Here is a 17,008-nt window from a genome sequence, read left to right on the forward strand (position 1 = left end):
CTATGTACCACTTAAGTCTCACTTGAGCTCTCAAAATTAGCTTTTCCTTTAGAACATATAAAATTGTTTTTTTCCCCCTATAGTATTGTGCTAGATCCAGGCCAGTTGGGGACAGCAGAGTAGTAGAAAGCAGATCTGCTGGCCACTGGATAAGCAGTTTTCTGTTTCCTGACTGACCAGAGGGGGCTGCTCCAGGCTAATGAGAACCCTGACTCCAATTAACCTGCAAAGAGTCAGGTGAGGCCATTAAGATAGTGTAACACCTGACTCTAATTAAGGCCCCTCTGATACTCTAAAGGGCTCACCCTGTCAGGCTGAGGAGCAAGAGAAGAGCAGTGTGGCTTGAAAGGCTGGGTAATGAAGACACCTCAAGTGACTGGAAAGAGCCTTAAGGTAAGGTGAAGAAGCTGTTGAGAGAGAGCGGGAGAGCTGGGGGAAGGGCTCAGGAAATGTACAACTCTGGCAGTGGCAAAGGTCGGCTGCCAACGCTGTTGTGCCATAGGTCCCAGGCTGGAACCTGAACCCCCCCCCCCCCCCCCCCTAACCCCCCCCCCCCCAGCCCCCCACTACAGAACACCTCCTGCGAGGGGAAGACAGGCCCCTGTCAGGACAGGAGGCTAAATTGTTCAGGAATAAGCCCTAGGACAACAGAAACTGTGGGAGTTCTCTCACCACCTCTTTGCTGGCTTATGCTGAAAAGGGCTCAGTAGACTGTAACCCTGGCCCTAGAGAGAGAAGGGCTAAATGGAGAGTCTCAGTGAGCCTCTGAGGCTAGCATAAACTGTCTGGAAGCGCAGGACCCCTGGGGACAAGGCTGGAGCTCTGCCACAGTATACAATTAGTATTTCTATTTTCTATAGACTCTATGCACAGATTATATATACACACACACACACACACAATGCTACTTTTAAATAATAGGCTAGTCTACAATTCCTCCATTATTTTCACTAGAAATGTCAAACTGAATGGGATCAGGGGTTCCCCTTCTACTCCTCCACAAAGAAGATTGTGGCTAGTAGGTGAAGGGACACTAAAACAGTTCCATTAGTGTTCGAGGGAAGCTAAGGGAAGAGGAAAAAGATGTGAACATTCCCCCTTGAGCTCTTCCAATAAATTATCTTATTGCCACTTCTCATGATAATTTCTGATTTTTAAAAGCTGCCCCATCTCTCTGTTGTTCAGTACACATGTCAGATGCAAGACAGATGGAGTGGGTTATCAGCGGTCAACACAAGGAGGCTAGCACTATAATCATATCTGCGGCAGCAGTTACATCTCTGTATTTTTCAGGATTCCCTGAAATCTGGACACATGTATTTGCATAACTGCAAGGCACATCCCCTAGGAGAAAATAAATGCAATTTAAAAACTATCTCATCACAAATTGTCTGTGACATCCAAAATCCTGCGATGAAATGTATAAAACTTGGCTTCTTATACAAACAATAGCTCATCATTTTTATAGGATCCAGGGCTATTAAGAATATGGAAAGTCTTATTGTGACATGATGGAAAATGCTATCTTCTGGCTGTTAGTGCACTTTGTGAGCCTGAAATTTTAGAGCCAATGGAAAAGACTTGTCAGACTTCAACTTAATTTCCATAACTGATTTTATATGGAACAAATGCACATGCTGTCACATTGAAATATATCGTACAAGTCCTTCCAGCAATGGGGCAGGATTCTACCACCTGTACTCATGTGAGTAATGCTTACTTGCACAAGTAGACCAGGCTTTGCTGACACTATACCCAGAAGCAAGGAAGTAGTTCTTAGCTGGCAGTCTTGCTCATGCAGTCCCTTGTCAAAGGTGTTTTGTGCAATATAAGTCCTGTGTTTTTCCAGTGCTCACTAGCTTTCCCTACTGTAGTTAAAGGCAACAGGACTCTGAAGCTGTCACTGTTGTTAATCCAGCTACCAACAAAGATGTGATCTAAATGATGAACTAGGAGAAGAGTTCCCTGCCCACTGTCTCCCCAGGTAACATTACTTTGTTGCACGATACACATTTAAACTCCATTAATAATAAATGGACTCAGTTCCATGATGATGAAGCAAAGCAATGATTAAGTATTTGTGAAACATAAAGCAGACATGTGAAGGAGAGTCATTAAAAGCAAAGACAATTAGTCAGACTAAAAAAACAATACACCGAGATATACATGTCTAGCCTAGATACACACAGTAGCTACAGTCTGGAAGCATTTATCCTTGGATTACTCTTTATCTATTAATAACATTTGAAAAATGATTCCTACCCCCAAGTCGTTTTCATGAGACAAGTGTAATGTGAAATTCTGAACAAAGCCATAGATATAATTAGTAGCCATCCTGTGACCATACTTGGAAAAACCCTTCCCAAGCCTCAGTCCCTGAATGAAGGCAGGTCCTGAAGAATGTCTCCCCTCTCCCCAATTTTTAAATAAAGAAAAATAGCCTTTTTGGACAATGTGGAAATGGTGGTATGTTGAGTTTCATAAACCCCAGCTTTGCTTAGGAATGTCTGGCATACGTTGATCTATGGCACTTGAAAAGACCTATGAATACACAAGGAGCAATAGAAAATAAGGCCTCCAAAAGAGCTGTTTTGATAAATGGACATACAGGGTCTGATCCAAAGCCCACTGACAGTAATGGAGTTTTTCCATTGATTTCAATAGGGTTTGGCTCAGGCCCATGGTCATGGGAAAAAATGAAACCTGTCATACTCAGGCGCTAGTGGCTACTTTTTTTTTTTCTGGGATTACATGAGTCTGCACAAGCCAAATAGAAAGTGGGAGTAATGTAATGGAAGGAGTAAAGGCGAAAACCCCATGTGCTGCAAGTCACATTCATTAAAAGATTAGGACCAAAGGGAGAAGTGTATAGATCCAATTCAGCCCCAGTGCTGGGCTCTGGCCATAATACAGGTTTTTTATTGAACTCTTTTCTGTAGCTTTCAATAAAAAAAGCATCTGCTGCATTATCAGTGGCATGTGATCTATCCACTGCCCCGAGATACAGAGCACCTTACGACAGAAATGTGATCTCTACTGAGCAATTTGAACCATGAACTCTTTGCTACAATCAGAAGGAAAATATGTCCTATGTAATTCCCCCCCTTTCCCCTACCCTTTTTTTAGTTAAAGCTCAAATTGTATTGGTTCCTAAATCAAAAGTATTTATATTGTGTATAAGAGTGGAAGAAGTAAGAGAAGAGATATGAAACAGTAGCTAAGCTACAGAATATAAAATTTGCATTAATATTATAGCTTTCAAGGCCTGATCCTGTGACCTCTCACTCACTGGAATAATTTACTCATGTGAACAGTTTGAATGATTTCAGTGGGGTACTCTGGCTGCACACCTCTGGAAATCACATCCCAGAGTTATATTTTATTCATAGATATTAACAAAAGTGACAGGTTTTAACATGTTTAATGTTGTCTATTGTATACACTCCAAATAGTGGTACATAGTAGAGTTCCAGAAGGAGTGAAGGACTAGATACTGATTTCCATTGGAATAGATTATTAATTACAATTAGGAAAGGTCATAGCTATTTCCTCTTGCAAGGAAGCAAGATTTTGGCAAGGGCTGCCTTGATATGTAACAGGTCTTGGGGAACAGATCTGTCTGTGGTCAGCGGCCAGCTCCCTTATTATTCTTTTGAGTAGTTTTAGCTGAGGGGCTATATCTACGCTAGAAATGCTACAGCACCACAGCTGCAGCTGTGCATTGTAGTATAGACACTTTCTACAACAACAGAAGGGTTCAAGCAATTAGTTCAGATAAAGTCATTGGAAATACTGATGTGATTAAGCACTATGTAGCAATGCTGACTCACCAGTGCGGCACCTCCCAACTGGTCATCCTAGAAATTGATCTCCAGCCTCCAGAGCGCCTTCTGCAGGCTGATGTACTGCTGCCTCAGGCCCCCCATGTCCCTTCCAGACTCCAGTGCCCTGTCCTTCGGGTTCTGTCATCTGCAGTCTCCTCACAGTCTCTGGTCTCCCCACCCCGGGTAATCCCCACTCTCCATCCCACCTTGCCTCAGCAGCTACTGCCAGTCCTCATCTAGCCCCTGCACACTGGGACAGACCTTCTGTCTGTACCACTCACCATTAGCCTGCTGCTTTTGCCTAACCTTGGGCTGCCCCCTGCAACCGCAGTACCTGCTTTAGCCTTCTGCAAGGCCTGTAGGCTGGGGGTTTTCCAGCCTGGAGCATCCCCAGCTCCTCTGACCTTTTCCCCAATCCTGCTTCACTCTAGGTGGCGGTGGCGTGGCCGTGGCGTGGCGTGGCGTGGCGTGGCGTGGCGTGGCGTCCTCCTCTCTCTCTCTTTCTTCACAGCTAGAGAGAGACTGCCTGAGCTCCTGGCTCCACAGCCTTTTATAGGGCCAGCTGTTGCCTGATTGGGGCATGGCCCCAGCTGAGCTGCCTTCTCATCAGCCTAGCCTTGGGCTCACCACCCGAGCGCACACCCAGGACTGGCGTAACCCTTTCAGGCCAGGAGCGGGTGGACCGCCCCGCTACACACTACGTGTGTGAAAAAAGTCGCTGGATCAAACTTCTTATAATCATTCCCACCTGAAAACAATAAGCCAGATGAAGCAGAAATTTTGTACTACACTCATCTTTGAGTGAAAGAAAATACTTTGTACAATTCAAGCATTTTTCTAATTCTGCTTTTCCTACCAAAATGATTTGTCTCACTTGTACATCTATAATATATATAGGTAGGTACTGTACTTTTCACTTACAATTTTAGGCAACTTTAAATAGGGACGACTATCATCAATATACAGAATGAGACTCAGGAAAAGTAATATTGGGGCTGTTTTCTGTCAGGGTGACATAAGGGTGGTAGAGATGCGTTCTCATCACAAGTAAGTGGTAAGCATTGTGGGAGGGCTAGAATCAATGGGCAGTTTCTTAGACACATATTATCATTCTTTCCATTGATATATATGACTATGTTCCTTTCAGTGGGTTCTCACTTGTAGGCTTTGAGAATATGATCCAAGCTATGAGCTTGATCTGAAGCTCATTGAGGTAAATGGAAAGATTTTGATTCTTTCAGTGGATCAGAAGCTATTAGATATCTAGCATAGGCAGATTAGCAAATGTTCCATATATGGCTCTTCTCTAATGACTACATGTAGGCCTCTGAGGCGTATATAAGTAAAAATCATTCCCACTGCCCACAAGAACTACAAAATATTGCATTTCAACTTATCTGTTTTGAGAGTAGTCCTTCTTCTCGCAATCTGGTGCATTATGTACCTGGCCTAGACTGTAAAAGCTAGTCAGACTCCTAGAATAGATGTTGCAGCTGAGGAAGGGTTTGGCAGATCTGTTGTATTCCTGGCATCAGGAGGCTTGTGGCAGCAATAGCCAACAGGAAAATAAATAAAATAAACAACGGAATTTGTTAGTGAAAGTTATCTCAGAGGTAACTGGATTTTCTTGTTCTGGAGAAAGATGGGATTTAATATCCTTTTATAATGCAGGACAACAGTTTACAGCAATAGTAGTAATGAAACCGACAATAAAGATAAATAATGAGTGGGATTTAGATAAATGCAAAGTTCCCAAGCAACTCAGTTGTGGTTACTAGAGCCAAAATTAGACTAAGAGGTTAGTTGCACATGTATAGCAGCTACAGCAAACCTAGTGTATTGTATAAATCTCCAAGATTAAGTCAGTTATGTTATGTGTAGAGATGAGTTGATTTCAACAGGACAGACTGAGAAAAAGCTATCCAGGGTACCCCATAACTCTTCTAAAAGGGGGAAACTCTAATTCACAGCCCTTCTACACAATGGGCAGGTCTCCCACATCCCAGATGATGCTCTAACACTGGGCTAACAGTATAAGGAAGGCACCACTTGTCAAAAATGCTGTAGGTGTGTAACTCCAGGAGAGGGTTCACATCTGAGAATGCCAAGTGACAGTAAGCACCCCTTCCAGCCCAGATTTATGCTCTAAACTAGAGCTGAATGAATAATTGATTTTTTTGTTTGTTTTGTTTGTTTCATGCTGAACAAAACAAGGAGATTAGTTTCTAATCAAAATTTGATTATTATTTTTTACCAAAATGAAAAACCAAAAAAAATTTCATTCGGGTCAAATGAAACATTTTGAATGTCATTTCATTTTTTAAAAAAAGTCATTTTGAAAGGTCCATTTGAATCAACATTTCATTTTTAAAAATTGCATTGATGCATAAAAAATTGCAATAAAAAAGCATTGATTCAAAAAATCCATGTTTCGGAAGAAAAAAATCTGTTTTTCAGCTAAACAATAGTTCAGTGCCCTGAACAATGCATTTTTCAGTAAGTTTACTATTGACTGAAAAAAATTTCCCCAACTCTACACTGAACTGCCTTTGAGGAGCAGGGTTTAGGTCACACCCCTCACGTTAGCAATTCCCATTGGCTAGGTGAGGCAGGTCCCTGCTCAGTATGCTGGCTTTTGTAGATCCCATTTTAAACAGCTAACATGCATTGTACAAGGAGTCTAGGTACCTAATTCAGGGCTGTAGGTGGCAAGGTACCTAAAAATTAGACATTATAACCCCTACCTCCTCTGTGGATCTAGCCCAAAGTATCTTTATAGGAAATGGAATAATAACCTTTATATTTTTTCTTAAGAATGGTCTGAATTCCAGTACAACTGTTTAATCAAAGTAGATGTTTTATCTGCAGTATTTTTTCAGCATAGATTGAAGATATTAGTTATTATTAATAAAATAATAGGAAAAATATTATCTGACCTAACCAAGATATGCAATTTAGTTAAATTATAAGGTTGACTAACAATTGTTATTGATTTTATTACTAGCATCCTGCTGTAATAGAAGAAATGTAATACATATGACTATCATTTATTATTCGTTCTCCCATTCAGCTTTGTTGTTGAGTCTTTGCTGAATACTTTTTGGATGGATAACAAAACTAGACATTGGTGGTACTCTAGTTTCCAGTGGCTTTTTAATGAACTCAAACCTCTCAGCTTTTTTCAGTGTAGTTTAAAAAAACTGTTACAAGTAATTAAAATATATAGCTCTGTTACATCTCATGACATTTGTATTGCTGGAGACATACCGCTTTCTCTTCTAATGAGGTGCATTAGTCAAGAGCTAAAAGACCTTTGACCTTAGGATCAAGTGCCTACTCTGTAGGGACAAAGCTCAGTACATGGGATTATGAGTTGACAGGAGACAGCTGGAAGAAATACCTGCGAATTCACACGTAAAGTAATCCTTGAAAATTGAATGGAGGTATGTGGAAATAATAATTATGTTCTCTGTGAAAAGCCTCATAAAAACTTAACTAGGGTTTTGGGACCCTGGCTACAGTTGCAGTGTTAGAACTAAGCAGTCATGCATTTTTAGTGCCTGTGGTCAGTAGGGAATGAACTTTCATGAATGGGCTTAATCTCCTGTTGATTTTATTGCTAACCCCTTCGCTGTGCTAATGATGACATATGTTGTATACCAACAGGCTACCAACTCGCTTCATACAAATACCAAATATTTTGCTTTTAAAAACTCTTCAGAGAACAGTGATGACAAATAACTGTAAATGCCTAAAATGGACGGATTGACAGAAGCCACAAAGCCTTGTTCTGTATAATGACATCTGGTCAATAACTTTAAAAAAATTACATTTTGTATATTTTTCAGTTTAACTCAAAATAATGAATGTTCAGCCACTGAAGTTGTACCGCTTTTCATTCACCAGCATGTATATTTCTGTGAGGAAAACATCTGTGGTAAACTAGTATATCAAAACCATACATCAAAATTCCCCTCATTATCCCTGAAAGGCATGTCATTGAAGCCTCTGGTCTTTATCTTAACTTCCACTTAGATTTTGCTCTCTCCTTCTTTGAACTACTCCTAGAACCCTCTAGGCCGAACCCTCTAGGCCAAACCCTGGAATCCAGGCAAGCTACACCTTTACCATACAACTCACCTTTGCACTCACCCAATTCTGAGGCTCCTGTGTACAAGGTTGCTTCGCCTGCATTGAGTTGGAGCAATCTCTAGCCTTCTCTAATTTACACAAACTATCAAAGATCTCAAGGAGCCAAACTGCAACTGGGGGTTGGCGCAATGTAGGAGTATCCCAGTCACACCCCTTTCTCTGAGACATGGCTCCTACACTAGCAACAAACTGGAGGTAGCCCTGAAGCATCCAATTTGCTGTAAACTTCCATTTATGCCTGGATGATATGCCAATGGCTGGATACTTGGACAATATGGCTAGAATCTGCCAAGGGTATCGTACAAAGCAACCATGCTGCATCTAAGAACCTGACATCATATAATGTTTAGATACCACACACAGAATCAACTAAAATAATGTCCAGTATATTTATGGGCTAAATAAATGTTTTCTTTAATAGATTTGAATAATAAATTGTAATTTGGTTTTTAAAAATTAATTGTCTAAGAATGCTATTACTGATAAGTGAAGGCTGCTCTGTTATTTGCCATTTACCAATTCCCCCAAGTAATCAGCTAAGCACAATCAATGTTTTGGTACTGCCACCTTTCCCAGCCACAGGGCAAGAGGTGGTGCAGGATCCCCCACACTAGAGCATTCTTTCAGTGGTAGAAACTGCATAAAGTGGTCCAAATGCAGGGTAGAATCTGTTTCTATGTCTGTATATTTTGGTCTTTTGTATATACTTCTACTGTAGGGCTGGTCTGAGCAGGATTCCCATCTTTATAGCTTAGACATGGTCACCAAGGGCTATAGAAGAATGGTTGCTTTCTCATGTAAGAATAGATATACCATTTTTCATAACTTGTATGTACTTTGGAGTGGTCATTTATTAAAAAATGCAACTATTTTTAAAACACAATCAAGGTTTTGTCTAGAGTGATAAATTACAATCTGAAGCAAAGTGAACTTGTTTTGTGATAATCCTTTGAGATCAACAGCTGCCTTGATATCTGGCTTACATTGGCTGAAGAAACCAAAATGCAAACATACACTGTACTTATTTATAATTGCTGTATTGAAGCAAATCTGTCCTGCTTTCTGGAAAATAAAATAAAGCTGGGTCAAGGAGCACGTTTTATTTACAAATACAACAATCACATGTATAGCAATAAAATAAATCCTATAAGCATTGCAATTATTCTGTTTATTGTAAACTTGACATGCCATTTGAAACATGCTCCAGACAGATTTCCCTTTTCCTAGACATCTGGCCAGATGGATGCTTCTGCACATGAAATGAAGACTTTCACCGTTGTATAATTTGTGTGTGTATGTTTGCCACAGAAACTACTGGACGACGAACACATCCCATTACCAACAGCAGTATTTATGAGGCAAATATGTTGTCTCACAATAGAAATTGGCTAAGAGGGCAATGATTATTTTACAAAATAAGACTACTCCAGGCAAGTTTTTAATTTACATACATACATATATATATATATATATATCAGAAGTAGGGCAGAATCTGGAGCTTTGTCTGCAGTGGGAATTTGCCCCAATTACAGCCATCAAAGGCTGTTCACTGTTTGAACTGCACAACGCTGCTGTAAATATATGACATTACTATGATCTACAACATGCCATAATGTACTTCACTGCAGTTGCAAGCATTGTTAAGATGCAGTGGTGCAAATTAATCCTGTCAGCACTAGGTTTGTACTCATGCTACTATATCAATAGCCATCAGGCTGAAATCAAGGCAAATGTCCAGTATAGACAAGGCAACACTTTTCCCATATGGTGCCATTTTTATATGAAAAAAAGTAAATGTTTAGGCTGAGATTTTCAAAGCCACTTAATAAATGTGGCCACCCAGTTCCCATTACTTAAATAGGAACGGATTGTCTAAATTACCTTGATGGCTTTGACAATGTCCTGCTTAGCACCTAAGGCTCCAGGTCCTGCAAACTGATCCACATCCTTGTAGTTGACTTCATTGGGACTGTGCGTGGGCATAAGAGTCCATTCACACAGATCAGTTTGCAAGATCAGGCAACTAACTGAAAAGTGACTGAATACTTTTCCTGGCTTATTGACGATTCATCAGTATATCATTGAAAGAGAGATTCTCACTAGTACACACCCATAGAGAGATTTTTTTACACAGTTTATTGCAAGATGTTTTCAGCATCCCCTCTAATATTTTACATATTTGTACTTGGATAATAATTTATTATCTGACAAACCAGATTCTCATAAGATTGGTTTTACACTGAAACCATAACACTGGGCTTGTCTACATGAGGACCTTCATGAAAATTTATCCAAATAAGCTAAAGGTATGAACACCCTCATTCAGAATTAAAGTAGTCTTAATTCGGTTTAGTTTTTCACTTTAAGGTGAATTAAACTAAACAGAATAAAGGCCACCTTAATTCTGAATAACAGCATCCAGAAATGGATTTAATGAGGTTTAACTAAGCCACTTCAAATTCACACCTTTAGTTAATTTGGATTAATTTTCCAGGATGTTCCCATGTAGATAAATTCATTGTCTCCATGATCTTAATCTGTTGCTATGGAAAGAACTGGGAAAGAATGGAAGCTATGGAAAGAAACAATGCACCCAAAAACTATTTGAGTAAAATCCACTTTGCCTGTATTTGCAGCCCATTGAATTCATTTTCCATTTTCATTCAGGTACCTTGTTATTCACAAGATGTTCACAGAGTAAAAGTCTTCTGAATATCATGCCAATATATGTTTGCATGAAAGTTCAGGCTAGAAAGGTTTGCCTAGCCATCTTGAAATGTCTTTGACATCCCTCTTCCTAACAATCATAGTTCCAGGTTGCCACTCAAGGTGTAGAAACTCTGTCACCTGTCGTACATCACCGACTATACAGCACGAATAATGAATTGCTGAAGACATGGTCAAAGTAAATAGTTCACAAATGGAGTGTGTTCACATGAAGAGGTGATCAAAGTCTATTCACAGATAATTGGCCCACAGAAGAAAGAGAGAAACTGAAATAAATTCACTTCCCCAACTTTAAAAATGAAAATATTACAAATTATGACATCACTGCAAGCTCAAGTGGCAAAAGAAGGAGAGATGGGAGGAGGGAAGAAAGCATTTCTAATGATAAATTATCAATAATATCCCCTTCTTTGTGAGATTCAAATGTGTGTAAATAACAGTCAATTTAGGTAGATCTAATCATGTTGGAAGGGAAAGGAACAAAGCTGTGGAAGAGACATCAACCTTCTCCCTTGAGATGGCACAAATTCCTCTAGATAGACACTGTGTTGTTTAGGGTTCTGTATGTTATCATAAGTCTGTGGCCAGTGGCAAAAAGACAGAGCCACCAAATTTTCTGAAGAGCATTAATTCCTTCTCAGCTCCTCTTGGTGGGGTAGACAGCCATAAATCAGTTAGCCAGTAGAAGTATGGCCTACAAACCAGTCATGCTACCAGGGGAAAAATGGGGACCAGGACAGTATATGGGGAGCCTCTCACATACAACTGCCCCAAGTTTGATGCTTTATGGCCAGGTTCCTCTAAGAATATAATCAAGAAGACACTTGGGTTTTTCCACAGCACCACTAATTCACCCCACTCCTAAAAGGCTCTAGCAACTCAATGAGCTGAAATGTACAGAGATTTCTGAATATTTTTTGTCCTTCAGAAAGCCAAGTATCTTGGACAATCATCAAATTAGTCTGTGTACATGCCTGGTATAACTCCATTGCCTGGGATCAATATGGCCATTATGGAAAATAACAGAAAAGCAAATGGTCTTATTTTTTGTCTGGTATATTTGATAGTTACATTTTGTCTTAAATATTTTGTGTCTGCAGCCTGAAAAAAAAGGCTAATAAAAAAGAACTTTACAAGGCAAGCTCTGAAATAGTTTTCCTTTCATCTTTTCCCTTGTTTATAGATTCAGAAGGGACCGTGATGATTGTCTGATCTGACCTCTTGCATAACAGGCCACATAACTTCCCCCCATGCATCTCTGCATCAATCCGCTAACTTCCATTTGAGCTATAGCATATCTTTTAAAGAACCATCCAGTCTAGATTCAGAGACTACAAATGATGGAGAATCCACCACATCTCTTTGTAAATTGTTGCAATGGTAAATTGCCCTCACTGTCAAAAATGTGCACCTTACTTATAGCTCATGATGCCCGTGCAAAAAACGAGAATGCAATGCAACTTTAAAGGTAATGTCAACCACGATTTGTGCTTGAAGCAGAGCCCTTTAATGTATATCATCTAAAATAACCATGACACATTTCAATTGCAATATTTTTCAAGTCTGCTGAGTCTGCATCTTGTACACATCAGCTTGCTGGTGCCCTATCAGTTGCAGGTTTGAGGCCTTATATTAGGAGAGATTTAGTGCATGGACTCTCCCTTGTTGTGTTTGTACAGTGCCTAGCAAACTGGGGCCCTGATATCAACTGGAACCGCTAGATCTTACAATAATATAAATAAGTAAAAATATATTTCCCAACAGAAATAACATCACAATGAGGAATACACTTTGATGGCCTGGTTGCAAGATTACAAATACTGTTTACTAATAATGTGTTGTGCAGAAGGGAATTTCACTAACCTTTTTTACTTTGGCATTCCATATACTCTTTAAAATGAAGTGTTTCCTCTCTTAATATAAACATGCTTTTTTCATGCTTTCTTCTCTTTTTAAGAGATTTTTCCTGGGGTGTAACTTTTAGGGCTCTGATGTAAGGGCAGCTGTGTTTTTTTAAGAGGTGTTTACACCACTTCTTGCACACAGCTCATCATCATGCTCTACTCAAATATGTTGGGAATTAAAAATGCAGCATGATAGTGGCCCAGGCATTTACCTTCCGAGCAATGGCTGGGTCAGTGCTAGAGCACAACTTGGAATAAAGCATAAATTATATGTATGGCATAAAGAATGCTCTAGAAATGTGTAAAATGGTCTTACTGCTGTTTCAGATTATGGCAAGGAAGGAGAAGTGCCAGTGTTTGCATGTTCTGGTAAAAATGAAAACTCGTGTAAAAATGATTGCTCTAGGCTTTTGCTCCAGCTGCTATACTCAGTTTTTGGTATCATCCATGGTGCAGGAGGGTCCACTTGGTTCCTACTTGGTATTTATAGAGCAGTCTCTGGGATCTGCTTTTCCTTCATGTTGAACACTGACCCTCCTGTTATATGCTAGATTAGGCTAGTTATTAATATTAACATTCCTGACCTTAAGAACATTTTCATACCTCTGGCAGCATCCAGCTCAAATCTAGCTGCATGTCAATTGTACAAGTTTGCAAAACTCAGGAAAGTTTTCCTTCTCCTTCTTCACTGGACCCAGGTCAGGTCATACCACAGTGATGTACTATGATTGTCTTATTGTGGTCTACATTCTGTTTTATGCTGGGCAAGAGCAACAGCCTAAATGAATACTGTGTTTGAAATGGCAATTCACAATATCTTGCTTCCTGAGAACTACACTTAATGTCCATCTACAGGTGTCACTGGATTCTTACTGTCAGGCTGGAAGGAGTCTAGGGCCTCATCACAGAACAGCTAAGAGAGTCTTGACTAAGATGGCTGGGTCACATGAGATGATGAGAGTGGGATATGTTGGCCAGAGAGTACAAGAGCTAGTAGTCATGAGGAAAACTAGATAAAGGTGGTTTGAGATGTTGAATGAGGATATGAAGAAGGTTGGTGTCTGTCTGGAAGATGTACTTGACAAGAACATTTGAAGACAAAGAATAAGAGTCATCTGACTCCTGTTGAACGGACAAGAAGAAGAGGAAGAATATGTTTTCCTTGGATAGATAGTTGGGGCCCTATTTGAGTGGCATAAACTGTAAATGGGCATCTTTGCAAGAGTAATAAGTTTTTTATGGCTTCAGATTTTAGGGCTCATATTATTTCATTGTGTAGCCTATTACTTCTCATCTTAACCTTGTCCATTTGAGTATTCTCTTTCAGCAGCATGAAATGGTTGTTCTTCTCTCTTCGTCATTGACCTGCATACATCATGGCTGGCCTAATTGTAATCTTTGGTTAACTTGTCATATTCTTATCACAGAGCATTCTTGTCAGCTCCCTCCATTTACAACAAGCACTCTTCATGCAGCTTCTAACCACAGCCACATTCCCATAATGGCTCAACACAGATCCGAGATATTTAAATTGTTGCATAGACTTTAACTCTGTACCATCTAGTTTAATTGGCTTCTCATTGTCTCTGTCAATGAAGCATCACATGTATTCCATTCTTTGTCAGCTGATTTGTAAGCCATTTTCTTCTAATGCATGTTTATAAGTCCCTTTACAATTTGTATTCATCTTCATCCCACAGCATAATGTCACTGGTGAAAAACATGCTCCATGGAACTTCTCTCATAATTCAGTACAGTACAATCACAAATAGGAATGGGCTGAAGGCTGATCCTTGATGTAGACTTACCCTCACAATGAATTACTCACTGCAGCTTCAGTTATAGCTCACTGCTGTTGTGCTACACTCAGACATGTCCATGATAGTCTGTCTGAACATATGTCCCCGGCAGATTGTGTGACTGCAGGTACCACCACAACAATTCTATAGGAATTCTGTCATAAGCCTTCTTTAAATACACAAACATTAAGAACAATTCCTTGCATTTCTCCCATACTTCTGCCATATTTGGGCTGTAAACACTGCACTCCACTGTTGACCTTTCTGGCATAAACCCGAACTGGTGCTCCAGCTCCTCCTGAAGTCTTTTCTCGAGAATTCTTTCAAGCCATTTTGTCATGTGACTCATTAATTTGATGCATCATTGTTTATTGCGTTCTGCTTTACACTAAAACACAGGGACCAATTTGTTCTTTCTCCAATTGCCAGGCATTATTCCAATACAGAGAATTATGTTTAGAAAATTCATCATCACCACAACTGTCTCATGCTCCAATACTTTAAATGCCTCAATTAGTACACCATTCAGTCTCACTGCCTTTCCCCATTAATCCCTTTGAACTAAGTAGGTATTATCTCCATTTACAGACAGGAAAACTGAGAGATGCCTGACCCAAGTAGATATGGAACGTCTCTGTGAGATAAACAAAGACCGTAGTTGTCCAGTCCATCTTCTGGGAAAAAATCTATGACCTGTGAATACAGGAGGTAAGACTAGATGATTATAGTGGTCCCCTCTGGCCGCAGAGTCTATGTGTCCTTGAAACTTCCATTTTTGTCTCACCACCTTTGTGATAAAAATCATGGATAACAGATCCAACAGCCATAATGTTAACTCCAACAGCAATTTTAAAAGCCATGGACTGGTAGAAGTGAACTGGTTTCTCAAAATTTGGTGAAGCAGAACTTTTTACTGGAGCCTGCCAGAATCTATGCTTTCTAAAAAAAATACAAGTCTTTCTCAAGATGTGAATCTGTACAATCAAGTACAGATTAATGCAATGATATCTGCTTGAGTCTGCACGCATTGTGAAATGATACTCTGAAAAAGGTATGACTGCTTTGGTTCATATCAAAGAGCTGTTATCTCAGAAGCCTAATGACAGTACTTTAAGCACAGTATTAATAATGGTTTCACTGCTGATCAATGCATGCAAGAAAGAGGAGGTAGTATCCCATTCTGAAGAACTACTGTAAATGGAATCTCGTTAGATGTCTTGACTGGTTTGTGTGTAGCACCCCGGGACACTGTATGTGATGTATGCATCCGATGAAGTGAGCTGTAGCTCACGAAAGCGTGTGCTCAAATAAATTGTTAGTCTCTAAGGTGCCACAAGTCCTCCTTTTCTGTATGTGATGACACACAGTTGATGTGATATGGGGCCTGAAAAAAGTTCAGTTGGAAGTGTAAAGAGATCCAACAAAGAAAAATAAAAAGGAGGCAAATATTTTTTTAGAATTTTGAGGGGGAAAGCGCAACATAGAATAAAAAAGAATGGTCATTCAAAAGACAGTTGACCTGTAAAATTGTAGTGGACAACAAGAAAAGGTGATTCAGGGCTTGAATCTCCAAAAGAAAAGGAGATCATATGCAGAATCATTTGAATCTGGCTTGCTAGAAAGGCACATTAAGGAAGCAGAGAGGAGGTGGAGCAGAAATATCCAAGGTAGCAGGTTTGGCAGTTTTGCCACAGACTTCATTGGGATTTCACCCCCATTATTCACAATTATCCTTTAAATAGCATCCCCAATGACAACTGTCAGTAGTCTCCAATGCTATAATGGTCATACACAACAATGAGGAACCCTAGCATTGTGGTGGTTCTGGTTTTAGAGGCTTTGTAGGAAAGCCAATACCCAAACTCTAGACCTAACTCTGGGCTATAAACTCCCTGAAATTCATGAATACTTGCACTTTTTGGAATGCCTTCTCTAGCAGGAGGTAACTTCAGAACAGAACACACTTGAATTTTGGTGAAGTTCAGATACAAATCTGTATAATGGACTGAGCCATTCCTGACCATTGGAGAAGTTCAGATCTAGCGTCAAACTTACCTGCTCTAGGATTTAGTGCAACAGAAATGAATACAATTATTCTACAGTATGGAAATGGCTCAATTTCATGGTTTAAATATACATGTCTTTTGAACATGTTTTCCAACAAAAGCCTTCCTTACAGCCTACTTAAGGTTGCCAACTTTCAGTTAATTTACTGACAGTAAAAGGGCTATGTTTATAATGTCAGTAAATCAGTAATGTTTGCTGTCAGCAGTTCTGGAACAAATATTGTTATGTTGTTCTGTTTCTATTTCATATATCTAGGAATCACAATGTGAAGTTACACAGGACAAAGGATGAATAGATGCTAGAAGACAATGACCTTGATTGGTATTGCTGGCTAGGAATATTCACTGCTTTATTAGCAGGTTAGAGGTGTAGCGGTGGAGTCTGAGAAACAGGAGTTGGCGTCATGTAGCCTCTATGAATCCTTGGGGTGGGAATCTTCCCAGCTGTTCCATTGATGTCTGACTACTCTGTACCATTTGGTCCCTGAACAACTCCATTCTGGCAATGTAGATTTGCAGTCGGACAATAGGATTTC

At 39.8% G+C, this 17,008-nt stretch overlaps 1 long non-coding RNA gene across 1 annotated transcript; it reads left to right on the top strand.

Moving 5' to 3' along the window:
- The first annotated feature begins 326 nt into the window (after positions 1-326).
- Positions 327-7,965, top strand: LOC122457808. Its single transcript, XR_006277482.1, has 3 exons — positions 327-393; positions 1,875-1,984; positions 7,491-7,965. It is a non-coding gene; the product is annotated as an uncharacterized LOC122457808 (long non-coding RNA).
- The last annotated feature ends 9,043 nt before the right edge of the window (positions 7,966-17,008 follow it).

This window comes from Dermochelys coriacea, chromosome 1, assembly GCF_009764565.3.
Source record: "Dermochelys coriacea isolate rDerCor1 chromosome 1, rDerCor1.pri.v4, whole genome shotgun sequence".
Lineage (NCBI taxonomy): Eukaryota > Metazoa > Chordata > Testudines > Dermochelyidae > Dermochelys > Dermochelys coriacea.